Source organism: Nematolebias whitei, chromosome 16 (genome assembly GCF_014905685.2).
Source record: "Nematolebias whitei isolate Nwh7 chromosome 16, NemWhi1, whole genome shotgun sequence".
NCBI classification, from domain to species: Eukaryota; Metazoa; Chordata; class Actinopteri; order Cyprinodontiformes; family Rivulidae; genus Nematolebias; species Nematolebias whitei.
The window spans coordinates 3,682,485-3,689,607 of record NC_056513.1 but is presented as its reverse complement, the minus strand read 5'-3'; the positions used below and the strand labels follow the sequence as shown (position 1 = coordinate 3,689,607).

General features: G+C 42.0%; 1 long non-coding RNA gene across 1 annotated transcript; it reads right to left on the bottom strand.

The window, feature by feature from the left end:
* Window positions 1-511: 511 nt before the first annotated feature.
* Window positions 512-2,667, bottom strand: LOC119423189. The gene is made up of 3 exons (XR_005187445.1): window positions 2,582-2,667; window positions 2,430-2,475; window positions 512-577 (listed from the first exon to the last, which is right to left on the bottom strand). It is a non-coding gene; the product is annotated as an uncharacterized LOC119423189 (long non-coding RNA).
* Window positions 2,668-7,123: the final 4,456 nt, after the last annotated feature.

Here is a 7,123-nt window from a genome sequence, read left to right as displayed (position 1 = left end):
CACCTGCACCTACACCTGTCATTCTGCATCTGTTTCTACTTCCTGTCCTCTCAAACCCAGCCAGTCGAAGCAGATAGTCGCTCGTCCTGAGTCTGGTTCTGCTGTTAAAGGGAGTTTTTTCTTTCCACTGTCTCCTTTGTGCTTGCTCAGGATGAGAGACTGTGACAAAGTGAAGATTCCACAAGTCTGCTGGATTCCTTCCTTAGAGAACTTTTATTAATTGGCTTTTGCATGTGCGTGCATGTGAATATTTTTGTTCAGTGCTCTGAGACATCTTCTGTTGTGATTTGCTGCTATTTAAATAAACTGAATTGAATTTCCATTTGGTGGTCCGGTATCTTCAGTTCAGTCTTGTGTGGTTAGATGTTGCATCACTGGCGGTTTTGTATAAAACGTTCATTTTTTCATGAAAGTAAAAAGGGTTGAATCATGAAACCCCCTGAAAGAGCGTTAACAAACATGCGAGCAGAAATCTGACACGGAGCTGAACTTACCTCCAGAGTTACATTGAGCCTGTCTTTGTGTCCGTCTCGTCTCCCTTTCTTCTTCTCTTTCCACACCAACAAAGTCAAGCAGTCTAAGACGACAGACAAACCTTCAGACCGACAGACTCGTACGTGAACGTGCTGTTAAATATCAGACTGATGGAGGCGTCACGTTTTGTTATCCGTGCTCGGTGCCCGTCTGTCTGCAACGGCACCTGATCCGTCAAAACAAACCCCCCAAAATCAGTCGGCTGATCCCCGACACAGTTGGGAATAAAGTTACAAGTACACACAGATTACAGTACAGTGCACACCCACGGCTGTGAGGAGCTTCGACTAGAACTACAACTCTTACCGGTTTCTTCAAGGACGTGATTTGTGGGTCACGTCTTTAGTGTAAGACACGGGCTCTGTCCTCATGACCTCAGCTTTTAGAGCCAGACTAAAGGAGGGAATCGTTTTTGATTTTTGTCAGGAAGGAACGCAAATCATCCATCCATCCATCCATTACATTTATCCTCTTCTTCTTTTTCAGGTCATGGGAGTCAATGGTAGCCATATCCAGAAGTCACTGTGCGAGAGGCGAGGGACACCTGGACAGGTCTCCAGTCCATCACAGGGACACAGAGACAACGAGACAAACAACTATTCTCTCTCTCTCTCTCATCTAGAGACAATTCAGAGTTACCAGTCAGTCTAACGTGCATGTTTTTGGTCTGTGGGAGGAAACCGGAGTACCCGGAGAAAACCCACGCAGCACGTAGAGAACATGGGAACTCCACCCAGAAAGGCCCCCGGCCGGGACTTGGACCAGGACGACCTGCTCGCTGAGAGGAGGCAGCTCTACCAACTGCTCCACCGTGCTCCCCGGAGTTCACATCATCCAAGAGAATTCAGTGGAGGAATGTGTTTCTGCAACTCTCAGCTTTTCTTCTTCTTCTTCTTTCGGCTGCTCCTCCTTCAGGGGTCGCCACAGCAAACTAAGTCACACGAGAACTTGGTGATTATTTTTACGCCAGATGTCCTTCCTGATGCAACCACAGACCACCGAGCTACCACAGCCCGAGCAGAGAGCTGCCAGCTAGGGCGCCCAGGGGAGCAGATGGTGGGGGTTAAAGCCTTGCTCAAGGGCCCAGAGTGGGGCAAGTGAGGGTAGAAGGTGGTGTGGGTGTTTCTCCTTTTCCACCCACATTTTGACAATGTCGGTACCGGGAGTTGAGTCAACGATCTTCAGACCCACCTTCTCTAACCTCTGTGCCACCACTCGCTCGCTACACCTTTAGCTTGACACCTGTCAAACTGGCTTAACTGGAACCATTTTGTGTTTGCTGAAGTTTGCTGCTGCGGCCATCTTGAACGGGAATGACTCTAAAAGGTAAATTAGTTGAAGAAGTACATCGATGATCACCTTCTGCCAGCGTCATAAAGCACTTTAAACACCCTCGGGACCAAAGTGCAGTTACAAACCAAACTCAGGAGCAGCTGGTCCGCTGAACTGGGAGGACGGGGTGCATGTGTAGGGGTGCGGAGGCACGGTGGGATAAGGCAAGACCGCGGAAAGCTTTAAAACAAATCCCAAAATGAACATTGAAGACAGCAGATTGAAAGCAGCCGTCTAAATCTACAGACAAGCCAACACACAGAGACAAAAACATTATCGCCCGCCGCCTTCAGGTGATCACCAGCTGGCCCAGAGAGCAGCTCATTCTGAAGAAGCTGAATTTGTACAAGACTTCTGTTTTGTCTGCACCGTTTAAAACGGATTCCTGTCCATTTATAAAAACCGTCCAGATCAATTCCACACGCGCTGCTGTGGATCCGCTGCGTCGTGGCGCGCAGCCAGGACCAACGAGAAACTTGGGATTAGCTTAATCTCAGCAATCTGAACATTTTACCGCTCCATCCAAACCTCATTTGTAAAAGACAAAAACTGTGGGGACATACCGGCGACGGGAGAAGGCTTCTGAAGAACAACCCAGCGGGTCTTCCACTGTGGAGGAACGTAAAACAACAAATCAAACTTTTCCCCCGATGAGCCTGGAAAGATTAAAAACGTGTTTTAAACCACAAAATTAAGAAAAACCGTTAAAATTCACCTTTTTTCCATCTCTAAACTTGACTTGGCCCTCTGCGACAACTGTATCCGTCATCTTCTGTCATGACTCTGAGCAGCTGTGTGTGTGTAATGGGGGGGGGGGGGGGGGGGCACATTTCAAAATAGCCTCTACAGCCCAGACCCAGATGGCAGACATTTCTCTGCCTCCGTCTGGTGGGGGACACCGGCCTCCTGCCCAGTCAGTCCAGTTGTCGGGAGCTTATTGTTTGCAGTGGAGCTCATTTGATTAAAAACACATAACTCTCGTTCTTTTCAATTAACTCCTGAATTATTTTACTTAGCTGGGCGTTAGACAGGGATTAACGTTTCCTTCCAACTGATCCGTGGAGCCTGTCGGTGTAAATAAAGTCTAATTTGTCAGAGCTGGCAGGACCGAAAACAAGTTTATAAAACGGATCAAATCAGCAACAAGAAGTAGAAAAACCCGCGCACGATAACAACAGCTGAGCTGGATGAGTTTGTGCCGTTTAATCTTCCCGTCGCTGCCTTCAAGGCTTCAACTGAATAACTGGAGGGATAAACTGTCCTGAAAACAACATTAAGAATATTTATATATTCAGGCTTACGTTTTTTAACAAGTTTTTAAAAAATGCAGTTTATTTTTAGCGTATGACGGAAACTTGAGATGCCAAAGCTCAACGTTGAAAACAGCTGCGTCGTTAGTCTGGAGCAGGCCCGACAGGGATTATCCAGCTACGATGGACACGGCTCGGCCTGCGCTGAACTGAATCTTCCCCAATTTAAAAAAGAATCTTTTCAGGACTGAAATAAATAAAATGTTCAGATGCTTTTTAAAAGTAGGGTTTACTTAAAATAGACCCAAAGAACTTAATATTGTTGAGCAAAGGACAAAAAAACTGAGCCTTAAAATACAGCTTGAAGCAAAACATGAGGAAATCAGCAACAAAACACTTTATGACAAAATTATAGTTAAGCCTCTGATTTTGCATCTTATATAAACTGTAGGTTAATCTGACTTGACATCCTTTCACCAGCTGGCCCAGTACACAAATCACAAGTTCTTACACGCACGCGCCAGCGGTGAGCCCGGCCGCCTCCACGTCCAAACATATTAAAGTGTGTGTGACGATCAGGGACTGGGAGAACTGTGCATGAAGGATCAGAAAGAGAACGTGCTGCGTGAACAGCTGTTGAGATATGTGCACGAGCACAGGAAGTGAAACTTGGAACAGCCACGTGAGCAGCGCACGCTACAACGGCTAACGCAAACATCGAATAATCTGATGTTTCTCTGGATTATGTTGAGTCACGATCAGAGGGAGATGAAGAGTCAGAGTTCCCATTTGTTGCCACTTCCTGTTTCACTTTCACCACGCCGTTAAAATATAAAGCCAGTTATATGATAACGTGTAAAATCATGTGTATTATGCTAAATTTCCTAAACATTAAATGTTTTTTTTTCTACTTTGTGTATTTATTTATTTCTCACAACACTTAACACCTTATCTTTACACCAGTAACTCTTAAAAATCACAAAAGCCAACGTTGTGGTCAAAACCATGGACATATTGTACGTAGACGCCTCGGTGAGCGGGCTGGTCGTTGGAGCGTCCACCATTTTGGATGTGGCAGATCTGACGGTCAACTGATAAGAAAATGGACCGAACTTCATTCATCACTGTTCAACAGAGCGTTTTAAGTTGACGCCTGTCATTCACATTTGAAAACCAACAGGCACCAAAGACGACATTTATAACTTTTAACGTGATTATTAAAAATCTTTACGCCTTAAACATTTAGTAAGCTCTAAACCAACAGATTACTCTTTTGAGTGTTTACAACTACCGTATTTTCCGGCGGACACGTTCCTACGCCCTATAAGTCGCATCGGTTCATATATGTCTGATAAAGTGGAAAAATCCATAAATACATCGCATTTATTACGCGTCACCGCTGACAACATGGAAATGTGGGCCGGTGTGCCAAAAATCGATGGGCTGCCAAATGACACATACACATATATATATATATATATATATATATTATATAAATATATATATATATATAACAAACATGCACACACACAGGGGAGCATACATATGTCAATACAGCTATACAAATACAGTCTGTGTGTGCGTGCATGTGTGAAAGGTAAAAACCTTGGAAAAGAAAAGTCTTGCACGGTTTTTTCAGTGTGTTGCCGCTCTGCAACTTAAGATCGTTCAGTTTGATCATGTGGTGCAGCATCAGTTTGTGGAAGACAAACACAACTATTGACATCAGCAGAAAATGGTGGTTGTTAATTGCAAACTATTTCTTGAATGTGCCCCCCCACACACACACACCATGAAATACATTTAACTGATTAAATGTATTTTAAGCAGCACATGAATGAGGCTCTCTCCACTTGACACATCCAATATGGCGGCGGTGTTGACGTATGATTCAGCGCTCAATGAGGCATCTATGCGTATATGTCTGTGGTTAAAACTCCCATCAAATCATAGTTAAAAAAACAAACAGGAGTGTCAACATGTGCTGTTACAGACTGGATATTCTTCTTCTCTTGTTAAAATTGCGTTTGCAGTGGCAATCAGGACACCGCCACAAACTGGACTGGATGGTCATTGCTTAAAAACAAAACAAACAAAAAAATGAATTTTCTAAATTAACATCGTTTCTTTTAAGTATTCGCATGACGAACTTTAGCGGCCAAGCTGACTCATTTTTTTAATCTCCAACTGACCTCTGACCCCGCCTCGCTGGCTCATGTGCGTGACTCCCTTAGCATTAGCCTCCCCTCGTTTTGCTTAAGCTTCTTAAAACATTCAAAATATTGACAACATCATTCAAAGTATATTATAAAAATAGTAATACACATATGTAAACAACCTTTAATACTGAAATAATCCGTATGAAAGAAGTGAACGTAATTACCTTGACGTCAGCTAGCAAACGATTAAACCATTTTTAAGCCTCCCACTCACCTTGTTGCCAAACAATGACGCTGCGGACAGACGTAAGATAATTCCAACATTTTATGTCATAATGTCATTTTGAAATATGCAAATGAAATAAGAGAATGTTAAGTCACCGTCTTCAGAAACAGGAAGGAGCATTAATTGTTGCAGCTAGCTTTAGTTAGCTTCACTCTTGGTACCTATTATGACACGAGATGCTAATTTAAAACCCCTTTCCTTGTAAATTAAATAAATAATCTTTTTGGTGCAAAAATGCATAAAGCAGTATTAAACCTGTAAACCATTCACAAACTAATAATTTAGCTCATTTAATTCAAATGAGCAACAAACTAACCACGGTAATAGCCAAGTGACAAACGTGACATGCTAACAGCCTTTTTTAATATTTCAAATATAAATCTGCATCGAGCATTCCTGACCAGACAAAATGATGAACGTGACATTTGTTTTTAGAGGCACGCTGAATAAAATCTCTGAATTATTCACCTTATTTCTGATTACCACGTGCATTGTATTTTTCTCAAACCCAGTAGAAGAGTTCATGTTTTGTACCTTCTAGTCAAGACGGTTATTACTCAACTGTCCTGAAACAAAATGTAAGTAAAATTTGTGAACAGTTTTACGCTTTTACATTCCGCCATGTTTGTTTACACCAGGGATGCCCAGATTTTTCTTAGCATGCAAGCTACTTTTAAAATGACCAAGTCAAAGGGATCTATCTGCTATAAAACCCCGTTTACACAAAACAACCTCTGCAAACATTAGTGTTTCTCAATGTTTACTGGGGTAATAAATAAAAAGTGAGCGGGTTTACATGAAAACGCTGTAGTTTCCATGTCAGCCAGGTTGCCAGATAAGACATTATGAACTATAGTACTGTGGCTTTAAATTTATAGTATTTTGATCTAAACTGTCAAATGTGCTGAGTAAAGATATTCTAAGATGAGGTGTGTGTTGCGTTTGTTGGACATGTTCACAGAAAAGAAGCGGTAAATAAGACATTTCAAATTTATCTGGCAACCCTGAAGCAGAGCTCAGCTGCATCCATCGTGCATGAAGCATCTGCAAGACAGGTAGTCCAAACTGGTGAACGCACCAACGTCTCTTTGGAGCCTGGATTTTATTAGTTTTGCTCCTACATGATGAAAAATGGTGAGCAGCGCAAAAACACTCTGCTCTCTGACATTTATTATAACTGTTATATTTATTATAACTGTTATATTTATTATAACTGTTGTTATTTATTATAACTATTGTTATTTATTATAACTGTTGTTATATTTATTATAACTGTTATATTTAATATACAGTACCTTGCGAAAGTATTCGGACCCCTTGAACTTTTCAACTTTTTGCCACATTTCAGGCTTCAAACATAAAAGATATAAATTTTAATTTTTTGTGAAGAATCAACAACAAGTGGGACACAATCGTGAAGTGGAATGAAATTTATTGGATGTGTCAAACTTTTTTAACAAATAAAAAACTGAAAAGTGGGGCGTGCAATATTATTGGGCCCCCTTGCGTTAATACTTTGTAGCTCCGCCTCTTGCTGCAGTTCCAGCTGCAAGTCTCTTGGG